This window comes from Lepidochelys olivacea, assembly GCF_965140295.1.
Source record: "Lepidochelys olivacea isolate rLepOli2 genome assembly, chromosome: 15".
NCBI classification, from domain to species: Eukaryota; Metazoa; Chordata; order Testudines; family Cheloniidae; genus Lepidochelys; species Lepidochelys olivacea.
Window position 1 is genome coordinate 20770996 of NC_140425.1, and position 13884 is coordinate 20784879.

Consider the following 13884-nt stretch of genomic DNA (forward strand, 5'->3'; position numbering starts at 1 on the left):
CATTAAGTGATTTAGAAGCAAACTAAGCCAAAAGCACAGGAGAGGAGAAAATGTTTCTGAAAAAGAATGCAATACAGGAGATATAATGCAGAACTAGTTTACATAGCTGTTATTCTCTCTCCTTATCTTGGTGACTTCATGTTGCTGTTTATTTTTACACTGTTTTATGTCTGGTGGGGCTGGCATGGAAGCTTCATAGCAAATTATTCTCTCCATACTCCCAGAGAGTTTCTGTTTCGCTGAACACATTCAGAGAACGTAATGGGATGACCCAGCAAAAACAGCTGGGTTTATTTAATTTTTTTAAAATAGCGAAATGCACCTATTTCATACCCTGCAGTTCCTTCCTGACAACTCAGACTTACTCATCAAATACCAGTGAGTGACAGCAACCAGAGGCTATTCATAAGGGTGGTGTATCAGCATGTAATAATCATAATTACATGAAATAATAACTATCTAAAGGGCACCCCAATGAGTGACAAGGCAGAGAATGTACCTTGACACCTGCCAAAGATGTACTAAACACACACAGGAATATTCCCCAGTATTCTGTCACTTTGTCAGCTCACAGAGCCAGCTGAAGTTAATAAAATTACTCCGACAAAGTCAAGCAGGGCTTTTTCCCTTGCTGTCAGAGGTATGCTGCTGTAACACAAGTTCACAAAGTCATTTAGGAGTTTGATCCAAATCTGGCAATGACTTTATCCTTCCTCCTTCTGGCTCTAATTAGTGTAAGAAGTGCTTCCACATGGAGCTTAATCTGATAATTATTAATTATTATAACAATAATTGATAAAATGGAGGCAGCAGTGGCCTTGTGGGAATTGGTTGAAAGACTCTCTGGAAAGGTTTGATGTTTTCTCTCATGCTCTCTTTTAATGTTTAATAGTGGGGGATCAAGGCTGGGATACATGATAGTCAGGGCTTAACATTCAAGGCATGATTTTCATAAGTGACTGGTGATTTTGGGGTGCCTCCATTTTTGGGTGCCCAACTGGAGATGCCCAAAAAGGGGCCTGATGTTCAGGATATGGGAGCTCATGACCAGCTGAAAATCAGGCCCTTTAAAGAAGCATCAGGGTGAGCATCTAAAATCACTGAGTTGCTTCTGAAAAATCTTAGCTTTTTAGGGCTTGAGCCAAACCCTTCTGAAGTCAATGGAAGTCATGTTCTATCCCTCTGTCTGTCTTATCTATTTAGATTATAAGCTCTTCAGGGCAGGGCTGTCTACTACTGTTTGAACAGTGCCTAGTACAATGGGGGTCCATTCTTGGTTAGTCCAAGGCACTACTGTAATAAACATGATTTAATACATTTAATTGACTTCACTGGGGTTTGAATCAGCTTTTCAGATAGCAAATATGAAATTACTTCACTCTTTTCTTGTCTGGCAACATTCAGCCCTTTAACTACAGGGTTAGGCATTATTGTGAATATAAGAATTTCCAGACAGGGACAGACCAAGGGTCCATCCATTTCTGATAGTGTCCAGTAACAGATGCCTGAGAAAAAAGACATGGTACCTGAACCGTGAAATACTTTAGACCATGGGGAGAGATTTCTTCCTGATTCCAGCTGGTGATCAACTTATGCTCTGAATCATGACAGTTGGTAGCCTTTATCAATTTTTATCCTTCCTCATGCCGCTGCAGGTGGTAATCTTATTCATGGTGTAAAAAAGTCTAATCCTTTTTATTTTAAAAATAAATTACAAAGAAATTTGAACACAAAAATCCATATGGAAAGGCAGATATGAAAGTGTGTTTCTGTGTGTGTGTGTGTGTGTGTGAGAGAGAGAGAGAACATTGGAATAATTAACCTTGGAATGTCATGGATCCTCTATTATTTGCTGACTTTAATCAAGATTGGAAGGCTGTCTTAAAAATATGCACTAGCTGAACCAAAAGTTACAGACTTAATGCCGGAATCATGGGGTTAAAATTCTCCAGCCTGGGCTATGCAGGAGGTCAGTTGAGACGATTACAGTGGTCCTTTCTTGCCTTAAAATGTATCTTTGTCTCTTTCCCTCTCCCCCAAATTAGAGCTGAGCCTGGACTCAAGTCCCCAGATCGCCACACAGACAATTTGGGGAATGGAAGTTTGAAGCCAAACCCAGCTACAGAACTGAATTTAAATCAGAAACCTGGATTGGCTGTGGCCGGTGTGGTTCAGCGAGGCCTTCTAGGTACTACTGTAATATAAATGATGATGATAATAATATAATAATAGGACTGGCACTCTGCACTTAACCTACTGCCTGGTTTTTCCCCATAGTTGTGTGAGTTGAGGCTGTAGTACACCAGCTCTCACTGTAACTTTCCTAGCTGTTTGTGTTACTTAAATACCAAAAGTTCACTAAGGAACATTCTTTATACTTTTAAAACTCCCTTAATCTGATGTACTTTTTTAATTGATATCTGGGGGAATACTTAATTCATCTCTTTCCGAGGGAGACCAGAAGGCCAATGCACCACTTAAATTCCACTTAAGTCCTATTGTAAGAGCTTAAATGGCACATAGGCCTTGTGCCAGTCTTATGTACAGAGGTGAATTTCACACCAAAGGCTTCATTGTACCCATTAACTTCTCAGCTGCTGCATTCTAATGTATCACATATGTCCTGTACCCTGCACCTGTCTCCATCTCTACCAGGACACAGGCATGTCCCCACCATCAGTGAAGGGGTTGGTATAATGTCTCTACACTACCACACGTTCTTCTGGCGATCACTGGTTTAGGAGGGATTTTTTTTTTTATTCCACTGTTGGAAATACATTGGGAGAAGAAGGGACTCCAGGAAAAATCCAGCCTTATTATCACAAGGTTTTGCTAGTGTGTAGCTATGCAGCGAAACACAGGGGAGAGCCTCTGTACATAGTACTGATTCCAAAATAAACTCCTACTGCTGGCTGCAGCATGCTGATGAGCCCTGAGAGGTTCAAACACACAGCTGGCCTGGCCTGTGAAAGCTGTCCTCCATTTTGAAAAGCTACAGGCTAAATTCTGCCCTCAGTTACAAGTCCCTCACCCTCACAGAATTCTGAGGGCAGAATCATCTCCTCCCTCTCCTGCCCCCTTCTGACAGGACAGGATCTCGGATTTCAATGGGCTGAAAGGGAAGTCTGGTGGGTTCAGCTCCACGCTGTACCCACGGTGGTTCTCCAGCTTAAAGCACTTTGCTTTTCATGCTTCCACGAACCAGAAGCCACGTTATATACTATCACCCTGTCCGCTTTCATGTCCTAAGCAGGGCTGGATCTGGCTAGTGTAGGGTTGAGAAACCAGCAAAGAACACACGGATGCAGCGTAGCCAACGCTTTAAGTTTGTCTCTCTCGATATTGGTATCCTTATTAATGCTCCAGCTCCTAGAGCTGTGTGTTTGAGAATCTCAGCTTTCTTTGATATATATTTAAAAGCAATGTCTAGCTTTCATGGTTGCAGAGAAAAGCTTGAAAAGGTGAGCCTGGTGTGAAGACTCAGAGTCCAGAAGGCACAGAAAGAGAACCCTGCCATTAATTTGTCTGGTTTATTTTAATCTATGATTTTTCTGGGGAGACCTAACTCATGATTTTTGAATGTTTGGGGTTGGCCAGGGGTTGCTGGTACTGTAGGACGCAGTGCTGGCGACTCAGAAGGTGTCATCCTTCCCTCTCCGTGCTGAGACAATGTGGTGGCTGTCTTGGGGGGGCTCACAGAACTGGAATATTCACCTGAACTGTAATTAGCTCCCACTTATTACATTTGACATCAATGAGACTATGTGTGTGCTTACAGTGAAACATGTGCTTTGCTGGATCGGGACCAGCTTGCTCAGGACCATGCAGGATCAACTCCTAAATTCTCTCTGTGAGATTCCTCCTGTCTTAAAGTATTGTGTCATGGTGCTGAACTGCTGCATGTCAGTGGTGGATGAAGTGATCCCACTATGCTCATAATGCCCAGGGTGCTAAGAATGCTGATTAATATTTATTTAGAAGGCTTTGAGATCCTCAGGTGACTGGAGGATATGTACGCGCCAAGTATTTTCAGTACCACTGGTAGTAAAGGAGATAGGGACCATGCTTGTGTGTGGAGTGCGCTTAGTCAGTCTGGGCTTTGGAAGCAGGTATGCTGGCAGGGTTTCTGACTTTTCGCCCCCATAGTCTGTGTGTGCTGTAAAGTTCTCTGACTGAGCACATGGAGCTGTCATTGCACTTCATGTCAGCCTCCCAAGAAATACGCCAACGGAAGAAGAAATTATTTTTTGCATGCTGATGTGTTTTCCAGTTGGGCTAGTAACACCTGAGTGAGCAGGCAGAGGGATGCCCAGCCCCTAACACCTCGGCCTCTTGGCATAGGCATGCCTCCCATAGTTAGAGGCAAAACTCTTCGTCTTTTTTTTTTCTGTTTTCTGTGTGAGCCCAGCCCAGAGTAAAGGAGACCAAATGTGGTGTCTCATGCTGGCTGCATTTGACACCCAGCAGAAACACACTTGTAGTTTTGACCAAAAGACACCCAACAGCTGGGAAACAGAACAGCCGGCACTGTGAAAAAGAACGCTATGGTAGAGCGGAGTATTCAGCTTCATTTACTCTTTAATAGATTTCCATACAAATTGCTGGACTGGACCACGCCCAGGGGCCACCTAGTCCAGTATGCTCCAACAGTGCCAACATTAGCTGCTTCAGTCTCAAGTGCCAGAGACCCTCAGCAGGCAGTTATGGGACAATCTGCCCACAGGGGAAATTTCCTCCTGACCCCCAGGACAGCTCAAATCCTGAGGCAGGGGATTGTGTTGGAAAATGTTCAGCCCGGGGCAGTATTGTCCAAGGATGTGGAAGGAATGCACCATGGATACAGATCACTGAATCATATGCCGACATTCCAGGGCCAGGTGCTTGGTCCCACCCCATCCCCTTTGTGAATAACAAATAACTTAATTTGTTATTCCCCTCCTGTAGATGATCCTCTAATGTCACAACAGCCCCTTATCAACCATTAGCGCTGTGGACTAAACCAGGCCCCTGCTGCCCCAGGATTGAAGGGTCAAGAGAAGACAAAAAGATGGTAGAAAGCCTCCTGTACCCTCTTGCCTGGATGCGCAAGGCTTGCTCCCATACCTGTGGGTCTGGTCGTCTATTTTTACATCTCAGGTGCTTATTTCATTTGCCTTCATCTTCATAGAATCATAGAATATCAGGGTTGGAAGGGACCTCAGGAGGTCATCTAGTCCAACCCCCTGCTCAAAGCAGGACCAATCCTCAATTAAATCATCCCAGCCAGGGCTTTGTCAAGCCTGACCTTAAAAACTTCTAAGGAAGGAGATTCTACCACCTCCCTAGGTAACTCATTCCAGTGTTTCACCACCCTCCTAGTGAAAAAGTTTTTCCTAATATCCAACCTAAACCTCCCCCACTGCAACTTGAGACCATTACTCCTTGTCCTGTCCTCTTCTACCACTGAGAATAGTCTAGAACCATTCTCCCTGGAACCACCTCTCAAGTAGTTGAAAGCAGCTATCAAATCCCCCCTCATTCTTCTCTTCTGCAGACTAAACAATCCCAGTTCCCTCAGCCTCTCCTCATAAGTCATGTGTTCCAGACCCCTAATCATTTTTGTTGCCCTTCGCTGGACTCTCTCCAATTTATCCACATCCTTCTTGTAGCGTGGGGCCCAAAACTGGACACAGTACTCCAGATGAGGCCTCACCAATGTCGAATAGACGGGTATGATCACGTCCCTCGATCTGCTCGCTATGCCCCTACTTATACATCCCAAAATGCCATTGGCCTTCTTGGCAACAAGGGCACACTGTTGACTCATATCCAGCTTCTCGTCCACTGTCACCCCTAGGTCCTTTTCCGCAGAACTGCTGCCTAGCCATTCGATCCCTAGTCTGTAGCTGTGCATTGGGTTCTTCCGTCCTAAGTGCAGGACCCTGCACTTATCCTTATTGAACCTCATCAGATTTCTTTTGGCCCAATCCTCCAATTTGTCTAGGTCCCTCTGTATCCTATCCCTGTCCTCCAGCATATCTACCACTCCTCCCAGTTTAGTATCATCCGCAAATTTGCTGAGAGTGCAATCCACACCATCCTCCAGATCATTTATGAAGATATTGAACAAAACCGGCCCCAGGACCGACCCCTGGGGCACTCCACTTGACACCGGCTGCCAACTAGACATGGAGCCATTGATCACTATCCGTTGAGCCCGACAATCTAGCCAACTTCCTACCCACCTTATAGTGCATTCATCCAGTCCATACTTCTTTAACTTGCTGACAAGAATACTGTGGGAGACCGTGTCAAAAGCTTTGCTAAAGTCAAGAAACAATACATCCCCTGCTTTCCCTTCATCCACAGAACCAGTAATCTCATCATAGAAGGCGATTAGATTAGTCAGGCATGACCTTCCCTTGGTGAATCCATGCTGACTGTTCCTGATCACTTTCCTCTCATGTAAGTGCTTCAGGATTGATTCTTTGAGGACCTGCTCCATGATTTTTCTGGGGACTGAGGTGAGGCTGACTGGCCTGTAGTTCCCAGGATCCTCCTTCTTCCCTTTTTTAAAGATTGGCACTACATTAGCCTTTTTCCAGTCATCTGGGACTTCCCCCGTTCGCCACGAGTTTTCAAAGGTAATGGCCAATGGCTCTGCAATCACAGCCGCCAATTCCTTTAGCACTCTCGGATGCAACTCGTCCAGCCCCATGGACTTGTGCACGTCTTCACCACATGAGAAGCTGGCTGTGACTCACAATCCCACCAGGCCTCATTCTTCTGCATTTCTGGAGCACTAAAAATGAATCAGACTTAAAGGGAAAATTATACTGTCTGTTTAATGTTAGGCATTTTTCTAAAAAAAACCCCCAATCTTGAAAATGTTTCATTACTCAATGGCTGCAATTTCAGATCTCATCCCATCTCTCTCCATGCCACCTTTGGGGGCTTCTGAGCTATCTAGGGTTCCTGTGGCTCAAAAGCTTGTCTCTCTCCTCAACAAAAGTTGGTAATAAAAGATATCACACTCACCTTATCTTCTTAACCTAGTTTAGCTTTTTATGTCTCACATCTTAAAAACAAGCTGGCGTGACACACTTGATCAGGGAAGAAGCCTGGAGGGGGTGATTAGTGATGTAATAGATAAGATAGAGAAGCTTCAATATCTAGCACTGTCCTGCTTCTATCTATCTAAAGTTTCTTTCTGTAGCCTTCCTTGGCGCAATATCTAAGCAGCTGTCTGTGGGCCTTGTCTACCAAGACTTTTTGTTATCATTCAGCGTCACCGCCCAATTCAAGTCCCTGCAAAAACTAAAAGTAAAGGTAGCTCTGGGACTTGGTGATTCAAGCTGGTGCTTTTCAGTGTTACTTTGTTGGGCCAAGTCCAGCCCAGCTCTGTTGCGATTGAAAAGCGGGAGGCCTGTGTGTTGGCCTTTGTGCAGTGAGTTGATCGCTTCAGTCTGGCCGCTAGTGCTCAGGTGGTGGTATTAACCGGCATCCTTATTGGATGCCTCAGTAGAAAAGCCAGAGCCTGGATGTGCTTGGAAACTGAACTAAACACTCTACCTTCTAGGTCGGGGATAAAGTACAGTGTGGGAAGTTTTGTCCTGCCTGTCTCAGACCTATTCTGTAGTCACACAGAGGATGCCTGTCTCTAGGGCTCTCGGTCACTTAAAGGTGAAGTAAAACTGCAGCCCGCCCTGGGCGATGGTCCTCACAGAACACTGCACCTAAAGCAGAGGCCAGGCCTGTGACCTCGCCTTCCCTCAGTAGCAAATTAGACATGGAATCAACCTCATACTCTGAGAGATGCTCTTAAAGGACTAGAATGTGCTATTGAGTCACAGCCTGGAGAAAGAGGCTCTCTGTTTCAGAGGGGCACAGGGCCTGCTGAGCTCCCCAGTTGTGCTGCAGGGAGGGTAGATGTCAACATCCTCTAAAGGGTGTGGCACACTCCCTTCCTTGCAAGTGCTCTGCTGGCCAGCCGCAGGTGGGGCCACACCTGCGACCTGTTCCTCCCTGTCTCCTGGTGGCTGATTGGAGTCTGGTAGCAGGCCCTGCTTTTCCCTCAAGCACAGAGACTGCAATTCTGACTGGCCCTTTTGCAGGCTGTGTCAGGCGAGGAATCTCCTTGCTCCCTTGCCCCACCCAGTAGGGCCACATAAGAGGCAGCCACAATTGTTGAAATATAACTCTTATGGGCCTGTGTAGGTAGGGCATGGTGCATTTTAGGGGATAGGGAACTGGGTTGGGTCTTAGGAAACCTGGGTTCTGTTCCTGCCACTGCCACAGACCCTAGTCATGTCATTTTCCCTCTCCCCTTTGCCTGTCTTGTCTCTTAGACTGCAGTCTCCTTGGGGCGGGAATTGCCTCTTACTGTGTGTCTGGGCAGCATCTAGCACAGTGAGGCCCCAATCTCAGTTAGGACCCGTAGGTGCTATTCTAACACAAAAACTAAATAGCTTGGACTAAATCTAAAATCTCAGACTTTGCTTTGGAATTGCAGGTGGAAAAATCATGCAAAACCAAGACAAATGCCAAGTTCCAGATGCTGCTTAGCCAGCGTGTGAATGGAGTCACAGAAATTCCCAGCCCCCTACGCGTGGGGCTGCCATTTGAACCTCTGCCTGTTCCTGCTCACGCGGTCACATTATCAGCTTTCAGCAAAAGGCCACTTATGTTGCTGGGCCTCCCTGAAGAGACCTCCTGGCAGCAGCAGCCCTGGGCCTCTCTGGTTTTGTGTCCTGAAGATGGTGTTGGCTAGAGCAAAATCTCAATTACCCTGTCTTGTGCATTGATGGCTGGGGTTTATCTAATGTGTTGGTTTCCCATGATCCAGTAATAGCTTGATAAAGGTGCCATCTACTGGGCAATCTTTCCCCACGCAGAAGGCTGTAATTTAGTGGCAAGAATATCCTTGGAGCTGGAGATTGACAAGGAGAGGGGTTGTTAATAATACAGAAGGTGGGGAAAAGCAGAGGAGAAAACATGCCAAAAATTGCATTCAGACAACATAGATGACAGTTATTTTGATTTGTAAATGTCTACCTGGTTGGAAAAACTGCCTTAAATAATACACAGCTGTCAAACTGTACTGATACATGGGCTTGTTTAGCGTGACTTCAGCCAAGCACTGTACCAAGGGGGGTCTGTATTTTCTCACAGTGCATGTACGGCATAAACATACAATCTCCTCGCCTATGTTTGTCCCTGTCAGATCCCTGTGGCACCTGCACTATGTCATTACTGAACTCAGCCATTTGGGCCTTTCCCTAGATTTTTTTTATGCGAGCATCTGCTGAGGGGCAAGGCGGGGAGAGAGCAATTCCCAATGTCATAGCTATGTTTTTGTGCCACCTACAGGAGCACACAAATTGGCTGAAAAATTGGAGATGAAAAGCACTGGCAGGATTAGCACTTAGCTGGCAAGCTCAGCAGATGGGTTTGAGGACACTCTGAATGCTACGCACAGGATGAGTGACAGGATGGACTAGTGGATAGAATATTAGACTAGGAGACCTGGGTTCTAGCCCCTGGTAAGTGACCTTGGGCAAGCTGCTTCACTTCTTTGTGTAAAATGAGGATAATGATAATGGCTTACTTGTAAAGCGCTATCAGCTACTGAGCAAAAGTGCTAGTTGTTGTTATTCTCATCCCCAGGCCAGGGATGAGGCCCATATGGCAGGAGAGTGCCAGGGAATTTACTCTGCCAACCCTTTAGCTGTTCTGTGGATAAACTGAGGACTTCAGTTGTCAGGGCTGATGAATCAATTTTACGCTATTTCTCCCTTGGCCAAAATTGGTGCTTTGCAGGTCAGTTACCTGATTGGAGCAGAGAGATTGGTGAGGCAGACTCAGGTATTTTCCTAGTGGAATTTGTTTAGTTACAAAATGGCCATGACCTCACTTCCTTGGACAGAGATGGTGACAAGTTGCATGCAGGCAGTTCCCTTTCAGAGGAATCTCATAGGAAAGGAACAACTGGCCTGTCTGAAGGAGATGCTATTCTGAGCCTCTGCCTCTGTCCAGAGATTCACACCAACTCCAAGCCCACTACAGACCGCTTGCTTCCAGAGACCATGCCAAGCCCCATGTCCTGACTGCTTCACACAGCTTCGGTCCAGCCCCCAGCTCCTAGGAGACCCCTTTAATGCTATACCCTCCTTATGGACTGCATGGTCTGACCAGGCCATTCCTGTGTGTGCCTCTCTTAACAGGCCTCAACTGCTCCTACTGTTGGTCACAGAAGAGTGTGCTGTAGCTCACACACCTTCATTTTAACAAGAATTGCCGTTGCCTTTGGATCTAAGATTCCTAGTGGGGTCTATTAACATCATCATCTTCCTTCAAATTTCTCCTCTGCCATGATGTCTAAGGAGCCTGGTTAGGCAGATGGAGACCACTTGTACACTGGTGTTATAGATCCCACCCCTTCATGGGAAGTGAGTATCAAGCCCCTGAGGCCCAACGGAGTCAAATCCCCACGGAAGCGATTGGCTGCTATAGCAGGGATTGAATCTGGGACCTCTAGAGTTAACGGTACCTGCTGCTATAGGGGGTGCTAAAGAGCCCAGCCTCTCTAGAGAGAGTTGTTACAGACTCCTATCCTCTGTAGATCAGGCACAGAGGAGGACCTGAAACACGTTCCTCAATGGGTTACACTGTGACCACTGCTTATTATATAATCATCATGCTACTACCTATCATTCCCCTTGTCTTCTTCCTGTAGCTATCTGTTGTCTCTTGTCTTATACTTGGATTGGAAGCATTTTGGAGCAGGGGCCACCTTTTCCTGATGTCTGTATACAGCCCCAAGCACACTGGGGCCTGACCACGGACTGGGGCCTCTAGGTGCCACTACAATACAAAATATTAAAGAACAATAATACTGTGTTACGTGAAATGAATACTGTTGTATTGTCCAACCCCATCCACTCATTCCTGGCAGTACCACTAGAAGGTACTGGACAACATTCCTGGGCAGTGTGCATTGCGTTTATGGTCCAGTGACTAGTGAGAAAGAAGACCCAAACTTTCTGAGACCTCCAGGCCATTTCCACCAGAGCTGTCGAAAGTGTTCATAATCAAGCATGATACCACAGGAGACTGACTTAGCTCAGGGCTATTCTGTATCTGAAACTCAGATGAATAGCTTAAAAAGTTCACTAGGGTTTGAGAGACATTTTGGGGCAAACCGGGGTTGATTTACAGTTTCCTGTCATAAATGATGGGAAACTTGCAGCTTTGTGTGACTTTGGCGGAAAGTTTGGCTTAGTTTTGCTTTGAGTTTGGGGTTTAGACAGATTTGCAAGTTAAATTAGGGGGAGATGATTTATGTGGACTGAAACATGAAAAAGTTCATGTGCCTCCTTGGGAGACAGAACTGCTGGCTTTTGTGCACAGTTGCAGTCTCTGCAAATAAGGAAATCTCCCCGTTTAAAGACACACAGATCTTCTAACAGTCCCCTCTTTCAAGGTTGAAAGTGCTTGTAAATGCTGTGTCTGAAAATACATTTTGCACAGTAGTCGACTTTCATGCACCATTTCAGCTGGCCTGCCTTCCTGGGATCTCAACATAGAATTTGCTGAAAAATCAAAGTGCCTTTTTATTTTCTTTGCCCCGTGATTGGTACATCTCATCATGTCAAAGATCTATATATAGCTTCTCCTTACAGGGAGAGGCAGTGGCTGCTACTGGCCGTGTCACCTTGGGTGGGATTAATTAACCCTGACATCATAGGTTTTCATGGATGGAGACCCCATTCCCTGCTGCTTGTCAACAGAAGCCGCTTACAGAATGAATGCAGTGAGGACTCGGGAGGCTATGTAAACATGATTGGTTTGCACAGAGCCAAGGCATTTGCAGTGCCTACTGAAAAGAGCAGGAGCCAATTTTCATCTCTGTGTTTTTCTTAGGGCTTAGCAAAGAACCAGTGAGTTTGCTACAGCTCCGATTACAAACATTTGCTCTTTTCTTTAGCCCCTGCTGACTCTGCTGTTGGCTTTTTGACAGCATTTAGCCAGTGTCAGTGCTTGGGCCATTCCACAGCACTTGTCTGATCTTTTGGAGGCAAATCGTCCCCCCCGACACCTGGCCAGAGCAATAAAGCCGCGTTGTAGGAAGCAAGCCTCTTCAGGCTGCAGAATGCTGGGAGGCTCAGGAGTGGGTCCAGCCACGTTAGACTCCACAAGCCTAATGCCCCACCACATCATCACCCGTATGCGAAGGCTAAGGCTGGAGGATCTGTAGAGAGCTGGCTCCTGCAGCCCTGCACCATCCCTAGTGCTGACATTCAGGGAGCCCTCGGGTGGATTGCACCCCATTCGGTCGCTCCGGCTTACCTCTTCCACCCAAATTTGCTCTCAGAATAGCCCTGGTTCTGTTCTGAGGGGAGAATTTTCACCCCTATGGAGAAAAAAAATGCTTTCTGCTACTCCGAGACTATGCTGATCTCAGGAGGCATGTCTACCTGGTTGGAAAAATTGCCTTAAATAATACACAGCTGTCAAACTGTACTGATACATGGGCTTGTTTAGTGTGACTTCAGCCAAGCACTGTACCAAGCGGGGGGTGTCTGTATTTTCTCACAGTGCATGTACGGCATAAACATACAATCTCCTCGTCTATGTTTGTCCCTGTCAGATCCCTGTGGCACCTGCACTATGTCATTACTGAACTCAGCCATTTGGGCCTTTCCCTAGATTTTTTTTATGCGAGCATCTGCTGAGGGGCAAGGCGGGGAGAGAGCAATTCCCAATGTCATAGCTATGTTTTTGTGCCACCTACAGGAGCACACAAATTGGCTGAAAAATTGGAGATGAAAAGCACTGGCTCTCTGGAGCAAGAACAGTCAATGCAAAACATGGGATTAGTCAGGTTTTCAGGGACATGGAGGAATCCAAGTTTACTCAAGATTTTGCAAAACCTGAAGGCTCAGCTCCATTGATACCCGTTTCCTCCTAAAAATGTTACACTGGCATCCTGTTCCCACGCTGAAGAGTTTCCCTGAGTGTGCAGTTCTCTGAAATATTGCAAGGGGAAAAGCATGGTCGTGGAAAGAGAACTTGCCCCTGTTGGGAGACCAAAATGAGAATAAAATGGCCTTAGTCTCGTTCTAATCCATCTGTCCCTTTTGGGTCTGACACTTCGATACAGTAAAGCACTTGCCACTACTGTGGCAATGTAAAGCAACCTTAAATTACTTTTATACCTCCTTTAAGGGCCCTGCCCACTGCGAGTTTGGTATAAAGAGGCCATTGTGAAAATGAGCATCTGGGTCTTTGGGGTGTTGTGTACTTGCAGATCCCACAAAAACAAATATAGAGGCCTCCTTCATTTCTGTGGGCTGGACTTTGTGCTTGGTTCTGCTGTTGTGCAGTTTTCTTTCTGGCTGCTGGTGTCTCTCCTGCTGTGCCCGGCAGTGACACAGTAGTGAGGCAGAGAGGGATGGAAGGCAGCTCGTGTGAGACTCATTCAGTAGGTTCCTCCTGCAGATTGGATTCTGGATCCTGCTCTCTAGCATTGGTCTGAGACTACCACTTTGCTGATTAATAGTAAGAGTCATAATTTCCCTGGACAGCAGCTGAAAAGCTTGTGTGGCTCTTTGCTGCTTGGTGGAGGGAAAGTGCTACAGTAATAATCCACTTCTCTCTCTCTGCCCTGGAATCCAGCAGCCAGCAGGCGTGCTAATCTCCCTGGAAGCTCCAACTTTACAAATGGCTCATGTGGGTTACAGTATGGGAGGAGGAGGGGGAAGGAAAGGTACTACTGCATGAAATGCTCTCGGCCAAAACTGAAACAAAGCACAACTTGCCCGCTCTGGGGTTCTTTACAAACCTGAAACTCAGCCTAGGTCTGACTCTTTCATTAGAAGTTTCCAGAAGCAGAGTGGCCTTAGC